The sequence below is a fragment of the Simochromis diagramma genome, unplaced genomic scaffold (genome assembly GCF_900408965.1).
Source record: "Simochromis diagramma unplaced genomic scaffold, fSimDia1.1 OVJJ01000330.1, whole genome shotgun sequence".
Classification (NCBI taxonomy): Eukaryota; Metazoa; Chordata; class Actinopteri; order Cichliformes; family Cichlidae; genus Simochromis; species Simochromis diagramma.
Genome location: NW_024386930.1, coordinates 732012 through 749788, shown reverse-complemented (window position 1 = coordinate 749788; position 17777 = coordinate 732012). Strand labels below are relative to the sequence as shown.

At 39.3% G+C, this 17777-nt stretch overlaps 1 protein-coding gene and 1 long non-coding RNA gene across 3 annotated transcripts in view; both read left to right on the top strand.

Moving 5' to 3' along the window:
- LOC120736812 overlaps positions 1 to 16478 on the top strand; it is a 33364-nt gene extending 16886 nt beyond the window's left edge. The window contains exon 3 of the long non-coding RNA XR_005696612.1: positions 536 to 16478. This is a non-coding gene — a long non-coding RNA (uncharacterized LOC120736812). The remainder of the gene's footprint in view (positions 1 to 535) is intronic.
- camkmt (calmodulin-lysine N-methyltransferase) overlaps positions 1 to 17777 on the top strand; it is a 111492-nt gene that overhangs the window by 31346 nt on the left and 62369 nt on the right. The window lies entirely within an intron of this gene.

Below are 17777 nucleotides of genomic sequence, written 5' to 3'. Positions count from 1 at the left end.
ACCACAAACAAAGAAGATTCTTCCCTCCTGCCATATCACAAGGCGCTGTGTGTCTTCCTTGAACAATAACCCACCACAAAAGAGAGAAAAAGCTTCCAAAACGTTGCACTGTACAGCAAAGGACTCTCACATTAAAAGGTATATGTACACTCCAGAACATAAGAAAATAACAAAAAAATTTAAATAACTTATTCTGTTGTTGCTTTAGCTGTAAACAGAGAGCTGAAGATTTTAGCTGGTTCTTTGGGCAATGACTGTTTCTGCCTGTTTTTCTTTCTTTCTTTTCTTTTTCTTTTTTTCTTTCTTGCCCTCATTCTCTCTCCTCCTGAAATACTCCAATGGAAGTACAGAGAATAAGCAAATGAGGTTATGTTGGAGAAATTTTGAATATGCAGTGGTCCCTCGCTATAACGTGGTTCGTCTTTCGCGGCCTCGTTGTTTCGCAGATTTTTTTTCTTTGTGCAATTTTGAATGCTTTTTTTTTTTTTTTTTTTTTTAAACAGCGCATTGTGTTCTGCATCCTGACTGGCTGTAGTCAGGATGCCTTCAGCTTGTCAAATTTACATAAATCTTCGATCGTTAGCAGTGTGACTCTGAAGTTCTGTACTGTATGTCTGTAAGCTTTCTCCCCAACAAACACAACAATGTCGATGAAACGTTTTGCACCGTCAGAGGCAACCGCGGGAGGCTTTGTTTTCATTCTATAATACTGGACTTATTTTTCTACGAAAGAAAAATAAGTTGAAGTTGAGAAAAGTGTGAAAATGTTCATGCCTGTCTGAGAAAAGCGTATAAATACTTGCATTTCAAAGGTTCTTTAGCTTTTCTTATGATAGGTGTATACAAAAAAAAGAACATCCAAACACACCATTTTCATTTCTCCACTTTTTCTAAAGTCAGCTGATTTCAGTTTGTGTAAATGGAGAAGAAAAGTTTTGAAATCATTTGTAAATTTTTGAGGAGTAGAAATATTGAGCCTGCTGCACTGAGCTGTGGCCGCAAGGTGGTTGGTGCCTGTTGTAGTGGTAACCCCCAGAACCAGCTGGTGGACACCAGAGGTGAAGGGAGTCATCAGGCTGAAGGAGTTCTGTCTGGTGTGGTTAGCCTGTAGGACTTCGGAGGCAGCCGATGGGTACTGACAGTTCAAGCAGAACTCTGCTTGGGTGGTGGCTGAAGCAAAAACTCGGGTGTGGGAGGAGTTTAGTGAGGGCATGGAAAAAGGCTTTCCGACTGTCTCTAAGCATTTCTGGCAAACCGTCAGGTGACGCAATAAAGGAAAACTGTCAAATACTGCTGACTGCAACTGAGGATATTGTTGGGTGATGGGAAGGATACTTGGAGGACCTGCTTAATCCCACTGACATGTCTTCTGTAGAGGAAGGAGTCTATGGATGGCTAATAGATGTATGGATGGATGGAATATGGAGGTTACTTATTTTTATTGCATGAAAGGACAAAAAGGCACAATAGTAAAATGCAAACTGAATCCTGGACAAAAGCAACTGCAAACACAATATTGGCTGTTAGCAAACATCTGCATGGACACATGCTAACAGAAAGATAGCGAATAACCCAGAGTGATGTTAAAGCTGAGTATATGCTGATCTCAGACAGGCAGTAAGATCCTGGACGGCAGTGATGAGCAGTCAGGCTTGTAGAATTGTAGCCTCCATTTATATCAATGTTTCTATAGTAAAATGATAGTGGCGATCACTTTGAAGCATCTTTAGGTGGATTTTGAACTTTACTTTGTGTTCATACTTAAACATCAGAAGAAAAATGGTCTTCAAGGATTTTTGTCAGTGTGTGGGAGTGTAGCCTATAGTTTATATTGTTCACTGTTAGTTCTGCATTTCTGGCTGTCTTGGGATGTAACATAACAGTAATGTTAACCACTAGTGTAACAAATTATTCTCTCCATGTAATAATTAAGTAACGTTATGAGTAACAACTCCAATACTGGATAGCAACGATTAGTCTACCATTTGTTTACTTTATTCGGAGAAAATTAAAAACATTTAAAACACCGCAATTTGCCCTGTTTTCACTTTCGCTTTTCAGTAACATTATTTAAAAATGAAAAAATCTAATCAAATCACTGGCTGGCTGATAGATGATTTTGTTAAGTTGACTGGGTTGGTTTGGTTCTTTGCTTGATACATGTCACAGAAATAAAGACAAAAACACACACGAATGTTTGAAGGCATTATCTTACAAGCGTGTGAGCTAAAAATATAATAAGCATTTTACTATATACACGATCTCCTACAAATGATTCAACTTAGTTACATTTGATTTATGTAGCCCAACTTGACAATAGTGTTCTTGAGGTCCTTCATATTGTGAGGTAAAGACCCAACACTATTTGAGATGAAGACCCAATGATCACACAATCTCCTGTTAGCAAGCACTTGACAACAGAGGGGAGAATAAACCTCCTTTTAACAGGAAACCGGTGCAAGGACGAGCAGCTATATGCCCTGACCTGTTGTAGGATGAATGCAAAGACATGAGAGAAATTCAGAGCACTGGCAAACAATAGATATTACTAGTATATTACTAGACTGATGCATCCGAAGAGACAACGCATTTTCTTCTCTGCTCTTTGCCCCTATTTTTAAAACTAGCCATTCTCATTTTTACTACTTGAATTGAAACTCAGTTTCTTCTATTTGATATCTTATTGTTTTCCTCTTTCCTCTTACCCTCCTCTCCTGTCTTCCTAGCCCTCCCTTCTCCTCTAAAATACAGTTCACATTTGTTTCATTCCCTAGTGGCACTTTAAATCTGTAGGAGCAGCCAGGTCCCTCTTATGTGCAGCACATACAGTACATATTTATTTTATTTTTTTTACACAATTTATCACCTATTCGCACATTTACTTGCATATATTCTTATCCCAGCGTTCTGAATTTACTGCTCTGGTAAACTGTTACAGCGACCCACGCCATCTAACCTCATGTTAATCCACCATCTGACTCCTCTCACTGCCTCTCTTTCTGTTTCTCATCCCTCTCTGGCAAACAGCCGCTCTTGAATAATTGCAGTGAAGAAGAAATTTTCAATGCATACAAGATGGGCTCTGCAGCATCTCTCTCTCTCTGCCCCTCTGAAAGTCTATCTCTTCTCCTTAATCCTACCTTGTCTAACTGAAGAGCCTGGGTTTATACACATACATACACTGTAAAAAAAAATCAATATTTAAGAGAATTTTTCTTTGAAAACTTAAACTTACTTTAAACAAATAAAATATTAGTAATAATACAAAAAGAGACTGAATTAACATGTCCATTATAAAATAATGAGAAACCTGTAATTGTGAGTGAACGTCAGACGTTTTTTTTTTTTTATTTATATGAAGTAGATTGTGATTCTGTTAAGTACTGATTAATGTATAGGATTTCTCACATTAAATTACATAACGAAACCCAAAGTACAGTGTTTTTCCTGTAATTTTAAACCCGATTTATTTCTATTAAAGCAGTGTTTGACTGTATTATTTGGTATGTTGTTTTTATACGTGTAAATATCTTTTTATTTAACATAAAGCATGCGGGAGGGTTGCTCTCTGCTCTTTTCATGATTCTAGATTATCTTTGTTTTACTGCTTTTCTGATGCTCTGCCTGCTGCTTTTTTTCTGTTCTGTTTTAACAGATTTCTTTTACAGTGCGCACACTTACATACACACACATATACACACACACACACACACACATGTTATACCTGATTTGTATGACTGCAGGATGAAATGCATAGGGAAAGAAACTTATCTCTCATTGGCACCATGTTACTTGATACACACTCTCAAACAATAATTGTTTGGTAGCACCTACTCGTATATACACTCATCCACACGTACACATACACACACTCATTCACATACATTCACAGGTCAATTGCTGTTTGTAACATTACCTTAATGAGAAGTGGTTTTTGGTATAACAAAACACTCGAGTTGTTGATCATCCACTTTGCCCATACATCTGCTCAATAGAGCAGTGTGTATCTATTTGTATCAATGTGTAGGTGTGTAAATGCAAGATCATACAATATGCTGAGTGTTTTAACACTGTCATGATTAGTGCAGTCCTGTGTTGTCAAGTGGGAGGAATGGCTTCCATGTCTAAACAAGCACAAACATAATAATGTTTACACACACACAAAAAAGCACCAACGCACACACAACACAACAATGCATCCCACGGAGAGATTTTCGAGAGGTAGAGTGTTATGCTCACTTGACAAATAATACAGACAAACCTTAACACCAGTATGCGGTTGCGCGTGTGTGTGTATGTATGTTTGCCACCACCTCAGAGGATGAAGTTAATGCGCACACACACACACACACCGACATACACAGGCACCTCACTTTCCTGTGTGTTAATCCCCCCTCCCTCCAGCTGTGCAATCATAATTTTAAAGGTGTTGTCTGTATAATTTCTGTGGATTATGTGATTAGGAAGCTATTGTGGCAGATTAATGTGTGAATGAGGTTAACCCGTGATGAAATGGCTTTTGTCAGCCGGTGCCCTCTGCAGCCTATTGCTGTGCTCTGTCCTTGTCCTTTTGTCTGTCTTTGTGTGTGTGTGTATGTGTGTGTGTTTAAGAGAGACAGGTGGAATCCAAAGCCTCCTAATCTTTAAGCCACCATATTAATTTATGATCATATGTCTTGATTTATTTTGTTAATGTAATAGATGTTAGCCTGTTTTAACCCTTAGTTCAGTTAAAGGGACAGTTCAACCTAAAATAAAATTGACATATAGCTGTTTTGCAGTTTTTGCAGATTAAAGCTGTTGAGATTGAAGCCTTCAGTTGTTTAGTTGAGCTAAATAATTCTTTCCTTGGCTCAGATAACCACAGACATACATAGTTTATTTTTGGAAATCTTAACGTGGTTGTGTCCATGACATTCACAAATGTGTTGCAAACATTGCAGCTAAGCTGAGGTTTAGCTTTTTTCAGTCAACAGTTGTAGACAGTAGGAAGAAAATTGGTTAGTAGATTTAAAAATAATGCTTACAAAATCGTTTATTCTCTTCAGTATGAACTGAGGGCCATCTAGTTCCTTTATATTCAAGAAAGGACAGAAACTCTCCAAAACTAATATCTCGAAAGCTGGGCAACTCACACCACAACAACTTGGATAAATAGCACTACAGGAAAGATGAAAAATAGATAAATTTAATTTAGGGGGTGAGCTGTCCCTTTTAAACTCGTACATCTTCTCATCCCATTTCCTATTTCCTGCCGTCTTCTACCCCTCACCTCCTCCTGCTACATTTTGACTGTGGAGAGAGGCTGTGTGACATAGACACAGCTCAGAGCAAGAGCTGTTGTTGGATCTAGATGGAGCTCTGAAGAGAGGAGGAGGCATGGCTGTGGCACAGCCTGGAGTCAGCTGTCACAAATAGAACATTTAATAGTGTCTCTCTTTCCCTCCGTCTCTCTGGAGCTGGTCTGCTGTCGGTTCAGGTCATTCCAGATAGGACTCTATCTTAGGATGATCTCACTGACAGCACCCACTTTAGACTAATCACTCCATTTAGACTGGAGTGGCCCTGGGGTGGGAGGGAGAGAGAGGAAAAGAGAAATAAAAAGAGAGAGATGACAGAGATGAACAGTTACTACCCCGCAGGAGGAGAGAAAATGAGGGGAAGAGCTGAGCGAGGGCCGTGAATGCTGAGAGAGAGAGAAGTGCCAGACATAATGAAAGAAAAAGAGAGATGGCAAGCAAGTTTATTTTAGGGCCTGTTTATGAAGCATAATAAATGTTAATTGAAATAAGGAGTGTTTTGCTAACCTTAGGGTATTTGTGAAAATATATATGTCTGAGTCTGTTTATGCAGGCCTCATCATCTGTTTGAGCTTTTGCAGTAAACAGGACAAAGAGACTGTTTTAAAGTTAACCGTCACCTAAAGTGCACTCATCGTTTCTTTGTGTTTCTTGCCATAACCAATATCAGTGTTGTTGTCCGTAATACTAATTTAGATGTGAATAGATGGGGATTTGTGCTCATTCATAAGCATTTCCTTGGTTGGAAAAACAAATAGCAATAAGAAATGTGTAGGTGTGATACAGGTACAGGTTTGGAGAAGTTGATGTAGTCTTTCAGTTTTCCAGTTCAGACATTAAGTTGGCAGCCACATAGTATTGACTAGACGAGCATGTTGTATCCAGCAGATTTCTTTGTAGTGACTGAGTCATGAAATGAAAATGCAAAGGCGTTTCTGATCAAACAAACCTGTTTCAGCACACAAATTATTATCGTTACAGTAAATTGACTTACTTGGTGATAAAGATGATCAGATCACTCAATCTCTTTACTAGATTTTCCTCTGAGAGGCTTGGATTTTATTAAGCTGCCTTTTTTCCTTTGTCCGTTCAGTCACAGTGGACAGGGAAACTGGTGGCAACCGCCCAACCTTCATGCTGTTTATTTCAGCAAACCACAGCGGTGTAAAATAAAACACATTGCTCTCTGTCTGCCTCTGTCGGAGTGTTAATTCCAGGAATACAGTAAAGCAAGGGTTTTCAGGACATGCCCCCTTATCGCCATTGTCGAGTTACACTTTGTCATTTCAGAAGGTAAAACAACAATGCAGAGAGGCTGATTTTTAATTCCTTAGTCTCTGACTGACTGCACAAGTTTGCATTACTTCCCTTTTAGAAATTGTTCATCCATGGAGTGGAGTGGCTTCAGAATACTTGCACATGCACTGCCTATTCAAAGAATTCGGCGGTCTCTGATGGAACCGTGTGTTTACTCTAGTCCAGGGTGTGTTTGTGCATGTATGGAGTCTTTTTGCTGTATGCCAGCTAATAATGTACAATAGCTCTCCCTCTCTCCCATGTGCGCCTCCTGTCCTCTCTCTGTGTGGTCAGATAACCTCAACCTGTCATTCCTCATCGTCCACCTCTCCTCTCCCATTCTTCCGTCTCTCTTTCCATCCGTTCATCCCTGGGTGTCCCTATTCACTCAGTGATAGAGTTAGTCCGACTCACAGTTGCCTTTCAATGTCGGTGAACACACACACACACACACACACACACACATATATATCTATATATACACACAGGAACACATACGCACAGACTTTGTGTTTGCCACCCATTTACCTGACTCAATGCCTCTATTCTCTGGCTCCAAATTGACCATTGGCTGGACAGATGGATGGATGACCCATGGTGGTCCCGCTCTCTACTTTTTCTCTCTCCCACATACACGCATACAGTCACAGACACACACAATAGAGGTATGCCCAAAGGGCTTTGAGAACACAAACATGTGTTCGGAAAATATTCTTTTTTTGGACTTTTTATAACTCTACCTCAATTTCCTTCTCTCTCACTCAGGCAGACATGAGCAGGATTTTGTGAATAAGTGTTGATGAACCGTTTCAGTTAAACCAATGTTGTACATTTCATTACAAATATGTGCAGGTTAAATAGTCAAGTGACTTTGGAAGTACAGTACCGTGCAAAAGACTTGAGCCACCTGTCATTTCTGTATATTTTCCTCAGAAAATGCAAAAACATTTGTGCAGCTGTTCATTGAAACAAGCGCACACATTTATGACAACAAGGTTTGTACAATTCTAAAAAGCCTGAAAGTCATATATAGATTATATGTTATCACCTACAAAGAATTTCATTGTAACTCTAAGTATAAGAGCAAAAAAACATAGACATACAACTACCAAAGTACAACAATAAGATACGTAGATGTGGCCAAATTAATATGACAGGTATTTTCCCAATGAATAATCCGTTAGTTTCCTAAAACCCAGCATCATACCCTGAATGTCCAGAAGTTCAACCCAGCCAAAGGTTTTCCATTCACAATAAGACAGTTAGAAAATTCTCCGATTTTTGACATGTTAGAAAGGAAAGGAACTGAATAACAGATGAATTATGATATAAATGACCAATTTGTTTGTTTAGTTTAGTTGTAAAAGAAACGGATGATATCATGTGTAAGCACAATGCAGAACTACTTCGCATAATATTTACAGTGTAGTTAGATCTATGGAGTGAAAAATGTACAGCATCGCTGATATACTTATGAAAGGTCTGGCCTCGGCATGGCACGCGTTTGCTGAGCTTTTGTATCATACATAACCGCGGCTTTGTCAACAGTCTGCGGGGCAGATCTCTTCCATCTCAGGTTAATCCCACAGAGAGAGAGGGATCCCAAACCTGAATATTACCGCAGCTCAAATCTCCTCACAGTCAGACGCCACTACTCACATCTCACACCTTCACACAGAGGGGTTTGCATGTCAAGATAAGTGGAAAAGGTAAAGGGAGACAAACACACTTCTGCGCAGCACACTGAATAGCAAATGCACACACGCAGGCAAAGTACATATTCGTATAAAAACATACACACGCACGGAGATAGACCCATACAGAGGAAAGCCACACGTACAGTATGAATACACACAGATGCATGCGCACGCACTCATACGCAGACACACACTGGCAGTGAAGCTCATCTGTGTGCTATCTGCTCTCTTCTCTCTGCAGTAGGCAGATAAGTGCCATAGTCAAACCAGCGAGGGAGAAACACTGTAGTAGATAGGCCCTGTAGCTGCACTCCGTATGCCCTGCGGTGGCTCTGTGCATGATTGTGTTTGGAGGGACTAAAGCAGAAATTTGCTTTAAATGTACAGAAATCATTCCTCGAGAATATCAAAATTTTATGTAAACTTTTAATATAAGTTAACATGAGAACGTAAAAGTACTTGTTAGGGTTGAGTTAACTGAATTCTGCAGTCTTCTTTATTTGTGCACAATGGAAACAAAAAATCTAAAATTATTCTTCGCACACTAAATTCAGATTTCTAGTTTAAAGGTTTGTCTTCGATTAACAATGCTGTCATGCCCTGTTCCCCTAAATTCACATTTATTCAATATTTCTACTACCATAGAAAATTAGCAAATGCTCTGATCTGTCATTTCAAGTGCTGTTGGCAAGATGAGTGATAAGACCTGAAGTCACCTTCCTCTCCTGCTATTCAGAATATTTCCACTTTAGAAATGGCTTCTTTTGACGCTACATGTCTTTGTCTAATCTGTTATGCTTTTCTTTATGGAGCCATCTCCCCCATTTCCTATTTTCCCTGGCTATTCGGATCTCCCCTCATTATTTGTATAATCATGTGTTTACTGTCTGCACAAGGATTAAAAGGATGACCCCAGACTGCTAACAACCGATAATGAGAATGAACTCTATAATAGCCAGATAACTGGTTTGCTGTTTTATGGTCTCGTTTTTGGTTTGCTTCTCTTTAGCCTATGATCTATGAGTCAACGGTTGCATGAACTAAATTTTGTTGGAATTAACACTGGCAGACTGAGGCACTGTCGTAGACTGCTGGAATGGCCTGAAACAATATGCCGTTTTTGTTTGGACCTTAGCATTTTCTATACAGCTGCAGCATCTTTGAACCTCTTTGACTTCTTTGCCAAGATTCCTGTCTGCCTCTGTGCGCTCACTCGAGCCGGTGTAGTATTGTACAGTAAAGCACTGGTCTGAAGAGCTCCATTGATCTGTACACTGACCAATAGACCCATAGACTGCTGCAAAGTCCTATGGGTAATATAAAAAGTGGCTGCAGTTTATCTCCTAGCAACATACAGTAACATTATCCTGAGGTCTTTCTTCCTCTGTGTTAGGCTCTTTTTTTCTTTCTTCTCCTTTTTTTATTTTATTTTGTTCTGCCTTCTCAGACCCAACAAACACTTGAGTAGACTCCTTTTCACTGCCACTACTCCCAGTGTGTGTGTATGTGTGTGTGTGTGTCCCTCAGGGGTCCTTGTGCATGTCCATCTCTGTGCTTTCTACCATGCAGGATAAAAGCCTTTCAGCTGTGACTGCTGCCAAATCAGCCCCTGCCACACCATTGCAACTCCACTCCAGCACCGGTTAACTATCACACTGCTGTCATTAGAGACAGAGCATGTGTGTCTGTGTGTAGGTGTGTGAGAGAGACTAGGAGAGAGAAAGAGATACAGAAGATGAGAGAGAAAATGAATAGCAGGCTCAGCAATCTGGGTCACAGGATTCAGACGACTGAGCACTAGTGATATGTTTCTGATCAGGTCCACTACAGTGGACTGTCTCAGCACTAGCTAAGAAAACACTCACACTGGACACTTTGGAGGTATTGTATGCTTTGCTATTTCCAGTAAATTTGAGAAAAAGTGCAAGTGTGTGCATTTAAAAATTCTAAAAACAGACAAAAACACTTTTTAAAATATTTTTTGGCAGTTAGTCTTTATTGGATAGGCCACTGGAGAGAGTTTTACAGGAATTCTAGGGAAAGAGGAAATGGTTTAGAGTTGACTTGAATCCTAACTCCTGCTGTAGCCTTTGGCATATGGGTGACCTGACCTCAACCAGGTAAACCACAGGAGCATCTAGAACCACAATTTTTTTACCAAAACAAGCACCAGTCCATTAGTGCTTTTGACATATGCCTGAAGAGCCAAAACCCTGCAGAAGCCTTTCAGTAAGTTAAAAAAACAAAACAAAAGATAACATCTAATGTTGAATTTGTCATACTAACAGTGTCACTTTTGTAAATATGTTTAGAGCTTTAAAAAATAGTTCCAAGAAATGAACAGCTTAAAACTATATTACGGCAAAAAATATGACACACTACAGTTTATATGTGAGTCCTCACAGTTTTCAGAGCACATAACCCTCTGCAAAAAAAATATGAATCTTTGGAGGATGTTCATAACTAAACACTTTGGCTTCATGAAAAATACCCCAAAGAGTAGAGGATTATTGTGGATTCACTCAGTGTTGAAGAAGAAACTATAGAATCAGCTTGTAATTTGCATTTCTAAAACAAATATCTGCACAAATCTAAATATGCAAAATCATCGGCTGTTAAAAGGGTACACAGACCTTCACAAGCTGTTGCACCTGGCTGATTGAAAGGAAGCATGGCCCCAACAAAAGAACTGTCATCTGGAACAATGGAATAGACAATAGAAAGGATTATACAACTCCTTCAAGAAGAAAATCTGACATGGAGTGTGGCAAAAGATGTTGGTTGTACCCAGTCAGCTGTGTCTAAAATCTGAAGCAAGAACAAACAAGTTGGGAAGGTTATAAAAGAAGACAATAGGGATATGTTACAGAAGATATCAGAGCAATGGGATGGAAAACTCTGCCTTGGAAATAAGGCTGCACAACAAAATAAATGAAAAACTAAGTCAGTGTTTGTGACAGAAGTATAAGAAATCATCTAAATTAAATGGGATTTACACAGAGAAAGACAAAAAACAAGTACTACACGCAAGTATGGTAACATCTAAACAGAAGAAAACGAGGTTACAGTGTGCTAAAGAAAAGCAATAATTAAACTGTGCATCGTTGAATTAAAGTAATGATACATATAAAGTTTACTGCTTGAAGAAAAGGACCAGGGGTGATTGGAAACATTACCCCAACAAAGGTGCACAGGTGTATTTTGGATTATGTAACTTTTCATGATTATGTAACTTTTCCAGCTCATAAAATATCACAGAACAAAAAGGATTAAAGTTGTTTTTATTTATGGTGAAAAATGCAACAAGCAAATCCTAGTAAACTGATCTGTTAACCACTATCTGAAAAAGTTGGGACATAAACAATATTCATGTTGTTTTTCTTGAGTGAAATGTTTTATTTCTCCTCAATAAATAAATGAGCAATAAAGCAACAGGTAATTTGGATACCACTTATTGAATACATTCTAAACATTCAAAAGGACCCCGAAAAGAAAAAGGTTAAATAAACTCTTCTTCATGTTATGTTCAAAGGGTTTAAGTTAGAGCCTCTCCAAGCAGCTGAATGAAGGATTTATTGGGCACTGCTGCTCTCTAACTGCTACGGTAGCAACTTAAGGTTAAACCAAAATAAGAAACTTAGTAGGGTTAATAGGTCACTTCCACTCTCGAACTCCCACTAACCAGCTCATAATCCAGGTGGCTTACCTGTTGATTGTGTATCAGAGACCCTAAGTGGCTTTGCTCAAGAAAGTCCTTTAAGGGATCAAACAGTTGTACTATACAGCCCACATGATGAGATGGCCTCAGATACTGAGCAACAAATGCAGACTTTACACTTCATTTGCATTTCATTATTTGCTTTGACTAAAAATGAAATAAAAGTGCAAAACAACTTTTTCAATCCTTTATTTTTTTTTTCTATGGTTATTTTGTAAATTGTTTATCCGTCCTCCACATCAGCTTAGAGGACCTGTATGTTGGGATGTTGGTGGCTTTGCTCACTACCGTTTCTGCTAGGCTATGGCCAGAACTTGGACTTGTCATTTAATTTGTTTCCCTTTCTTTTCATTTAATTTGTTTAATTGTCACACGTTCTCCTTTGCAGTGAATTGTTAAGTTCATCAGGATATGATAACCATACTATACATGATGGCTTATGTGGGACATGCATGATAACTGTCCACTCTGTAAAGGGTTTTTGTTTGTGTGAAGCTACTTTTGGCAGCTGCTACACAATCACTTAAACGGGGAAAGTGCCCTATTAACCTGCGCATTGTGAGCTGCAGTGGAGTTTCGTGGTCTTTGACCAAAAAGTAGGGAGACTTAGCTACCCCTGTAGCTCTAAATGTTAATTAAAAGAATTAAAAATAAAAGAATGATTACTTTCAGTTTAGTTGTATTTGCTTATTTCAGTTCTTTACATTTTATACTGAATTAACTCTGCTAGAGGTAATGCCAGTGTTGCTGTTTGCTATTTTGTCCATTTGTCTGTCACCACGATTACCCAAAGACTACCGATCCAATGTTCCTAAAATTTGTTAGAGTGATGGGTCATGGACAAGGGAAGAGCCTCTTAAAGTTTGGTATTGATCAAAATGGTTTATTTAAATTGGATGGGTTTCAGATTTGCATGTCATAGGTCTACCTATAACTACCAATTTTCAACAGTCAAAGGGTCTCTGTCAAAAGCTTTTCTATTTTCATTAAAGGTAAAACATAGGAGCAGGTTTGCCTCTGATTCCTAGTTCTTTCATATTGCAAAGACTTTCATTAACAGGATTCTGCAGAATCTTTCTGCAGAGTGTAGGGAGGGTGTTTGCAAAGTCACGAGGTCTTCATTTTTGGTTTGCTTGATAAAGAAACCTTCCTCCCCCTCAGTAACAGCTCCTCCTGTCTTTACAAACGACATATGCAACATTTCTACAGCAGTACTCTCATGTATGTGGTGCATTAATTACATAAAGGCATCTGCCTTTATGTGTTGAATAGTGATGTTCCTCCTAGTCTGTTTTGAACACTGTAGTTCACAGTTGACGTGTCCTTAGGAGGGTTGTGCGGTGTGGGTCTATTTAACAGCTTTACAAAATTCTTGCTATCTGTGTAGCTGCTGCTCTGGACCCCAGGTCTACAGTACATATGGGTCAGTCTATTGGCAACCTGTTCAGGTTCCTACTGGGAGCTAATTGTCAGACTGTCAGTATGGTTCTTTTTGCTAACCTTCACACTCCTTTTCAGCTCTCTGTTTGCCTTTGCAGGCTCTGCTTGTCCCTTTGCTTTCTCTACTTTAGTGCAGCCTGTGTGCAACTTGTCTTTTACTCTCTGTCTACTCTGCAAAGAAGAGATGAAAGATTCAGATATGTTCATTCCTTGTGCTTATTTGTCTTTGGTCCCAACACTTCCTGACAGGTCCTTGTTAAAGTCCTTTTCTGTGCCATTGGGTCAAGGCTTCCACACAGTGCATCGTTTTTGAACCTGTGTTTGCTGTCTCTGTCCAGTTTTTCTTCAATTTTAGTTTCAACTTGGGTCTTTGCTCCCCTCTTTACCCCTAGGACACAAGGATTATTTTCATTCTGTGTGATTATTTCACACATCCGCACATCAAGGTCCAGTAAAAAAGATCAGCCTGTTCTGGTTCAGCATTTACAGCGTCATAATAAAAATAGTTTATATTGAAACATGTTTTTTAATGTTTGTTTTATTAAAATGTGACTGTAAACAGTTTGGTCTGGGGATCAGTTTGTTGACTGTATAGGTTCAACTAAAAATATTAGGTCACATCACTATAGAATAAAAGCAAATGTATAACATGCAGGTGCTCTAACAAAATAAAAGCCCACACATACACATGTGAATTATTATTATTGTTCTAATAACACACACACAAAGCATATAAATACATGATTTAGTGCAACCCTCTCTACTGCTCCTGACAGTTGGAATGAAATCATGAGCAGAAAATTGGGACAAATTAGGGGCAATTAAATGACAGTTGGACAGTAATATGTTCATTTTCTGTCTTCTGTAAGTGGTACGGACAGAGAGCGGGGGGAAAAAACGAGGGAGGAAGTGGAACATATTAGTCACATAGACAAAGCAAATTCCTAGAAAGCAATGAATGTAGGTGCTTGGTATAAATTCAAACAGGAAAGCGGTTAGTCAGCTTTCACTGTGACAGTCAGCCAGTCAATAAGTCAGGGAGAGAAAGAGAGGCAATTGGAGATGTGCTCCCTTTATCTCCAATCAGCTAGGGCTGGAAGAGCACCATTGACCTCAATCACAAACCTGCACAGGTTTGTCTTTGGAGCTTTTTTTTTTTTTTATGATGCTTGTGTGTTTATCTATGTACGCAAGCCACAACACAGTTTTCATTACGTGTTCTGGTTTTAGAATTTACACTTTAAGTGCCGTGTAGTTATTTATGCTAACGGAGACATTTCAAATCTTTGCTTCCGTAAACGTAACCTCTCTCGTCTCTCTAGTTTCCTCTTTTTGGTTTCAAAGTGGATAGCACCGTAAAGCTCCTCCACCAGATTGACAGTCCTTTCACAGATTTGGTAACTACTGTTGGGGAGGTCTCTGTCTCCTTAAACAAGAATACTCCCCTGGAGCCTTGAATGTGACTGGAAAAAAAAAATTGGTGAGAAAATCCTCAGCAGGAATGCAAAAGGTTAGCAAAGTGGCAAAGAGATGGGGGTGCTGAGAGCTGACACATAAATGGAACAACGAACAAGAGAGAGGAGAGGAGCGCTTTTTGACAGCAGAGGTGAGGGGTCAGATGTAATCAGCACCTCTGTAATTCTTCTCAGCAAGTCAATTCTCTGTTTGTTTGTTTTTAATATTCTCTCTCCTCCTATCCCGGGTGTGTATTTGTATGTGTGTTTGTTGGGAGGTGCGGCTGAGGAATGAGGAGATGAGAGGCTGACTATCAGATGGCACGTGACTGTGTGGTTAGCCCCCTTTCAGCTCACGTTGTGGGTCTTTGATTATTTTCGGGGGCTACAAAGAATAAAACATTGCTAGTTTTTATCTTTGTGCTTGAGTTTGTAGAGCGGAGGGGTTAAAGTGATGCATTTGGAGCAAAAATTTAAGCACTTTTTCTCTTTATATACTTTCCCCTGCAACCTTTTCTGTGCTGTCAATCATTCCTATTGTCATGGTGAGGAAGCGAATTGCATTAACATGGAAATAACACATTAGGTATGCTTCAGTTTGCATGTTTGCCATATGGCATACGGTATGTCTCATTCAGTGTATCTGGTGTTTGTGAGCTGTGAGTTAACCGTGTTCTCCTTAGTGTGTGTGTGTGTATACAGGTTAGCACTGACCCATATGAATGGGTCTGTCTCTCTCTTTCAGTCACACACACATGCAAGCAGCTGTCATTAAAACAAAGACATAATGACCCTTATGCTCATCCCACATTACACTAACCAGCCCGTTCTCCCCTCACAGCTGGCTTGTGTGTTTGTGTATGTGTGTCCTGTTGTGTGTGTCTTTGCATGTTGTGCAGTCAGAAAGTGTTGTTGAGGAAACAACAGGGCTGATAATTGGACATGTCCGTCGAACACACGCAAACAAGTGCTGTCCCCTCCCTACCGAGGAGCTATAAACATGTAAATGAGAATGTCGCTCTCCTCCTTTCCCACCTCTCCGTCCATCCCCTCCATTCCATCACTCATTACTTCGTCCAGGGGCCAATCAGCGTGTGCGGGAGAACAGGACACGTCGTCTAGTTGATCCTGGCAGGGATGCTGGCTGAATATGAAGGCAGGGGGCTATGCGTGCTCATTAACATGTATGGCAGGGGATAGTGCTTTTTTTGGTTTATTTTTGAAAGACAGGAAGATGATAACTTATCTGTTGGGCTTAGAACAAATAAGAACAATCATATGCATTTTTGTTTTTTGACTTGGAGTAGGCAGAGAGCACAGTAAAGGTCACAGAAAATATTTTCAAAATAGTTTTGCAGGTTTCAGAGGAATGTGAAAGTTATATGAATTATGTTCAGTAGTTTTTTCAGTCAACAAAGGGCTTTATTTGTGTTCTTTTGCAGCACTAATTCTGTAGAAAACTGAATTGTGTGAAAAATAATAAATTGAGATGACAAACATGGTTTTAGTTAGGGCTGCTCGATTATGGCAAAAATGGTAATCACGATTATTTTCACTGAAATTGAGAACTCGATTATTTGACGATATTTATTTAACAATAACAATGTATTGAATAACGACTTTAAAGATTGTCAAAAAATAATATAAAATAGTGTGCAAATACTGATAACAGTGCAAATGTTTGCAATATAAAAACTAAATGAAAAATGTAAACATCTATGTTTAGTGAACTTTGCAGTGTTGCTCTGTGGTGCAGCTACGACACCGTAGCAAAGTTTACACACTGTGTCTACTTGATCCACGTCTGACTCCGCGAACCCATAATGTTTCCACACCACTGAAGTTTTTTTTTACCTCTTTTTTCAACCAACGGCAGTCACTCTCCTCTCCAAATAACTTCTGCTTAGCTTTCCGAGCTTCCCTCGGGTCCTCTTAATTGTTGTGACACGTGTTCGAAATGCAGAGAGGTGCGCTCGATTTGCCACACGGAGCAGCGCGAGAGTAAAGCACGAGGGAGGGGCTAATAATCGGCTCAGTCATTTTTAATGATCGTTGAAAGCCCAGATCGTAATCGAGATTAAAATTCGATTAATTGAGCAGCCCTAGTTTTAGTTAACATTTTCTGTATTTAACCACAACAAGGATTTAACCTCCATTTACCTTAAAACTTTGCTTTATATGCCAGCATTAGTTATTATAGAGAAAACCTGGCAACCCACTGGCTAGTCTTTGGGCCTGTCAATCAGTCACAAAACTATTAAGCTAAATCTTTTTAGTTTGTTGCCTATCAAATACCATACCGAATACCATCAATCATTTGCTGCATGAAGTCTGCTTCAACAGGATTGTTCAACACAACTTTGACTACAGCTCAACTACAAACAAAAGTCAGAAGGTTATTTTTTTTTAAACCATATTTGCAGTTGCAAAATAAGCATAATAGGCTGTAAGTGTTAGTTTTAGGTTGTGTGCAGCAGTTTGACAGAAAAGTGATGGTTTCCTTTGTCGAGACCGATTCCGTGTGTTACAGATCTTCATAGTTTTGTTTTTGGTATGAATTCAGTCAGCTCAAATACTTGACAATGGGCTGAAAATAGTAATAGTAAGTCCATCAGTCAGTCAGTTAGTCAGTCAGTCAGTCAGTCAGTCACACAGCAAGCTTTTCAGCCAGTCAAATTTCTGTCAAATTTCTAAACAGTTTTTCAGTCAGCCTGATAGTTAGTCAAACAGCATTTCAGTCAATCTAGAGTCAGTCATTTATCTTCCTGCTCCTCTATAATAGGCAGTATTAGACTAAGTACTGTTGACTAGCTGTGCTAGTGGCAGTGTTGCATTTACACAGAAAAGCTTCCATCAGTATCCATACAACACC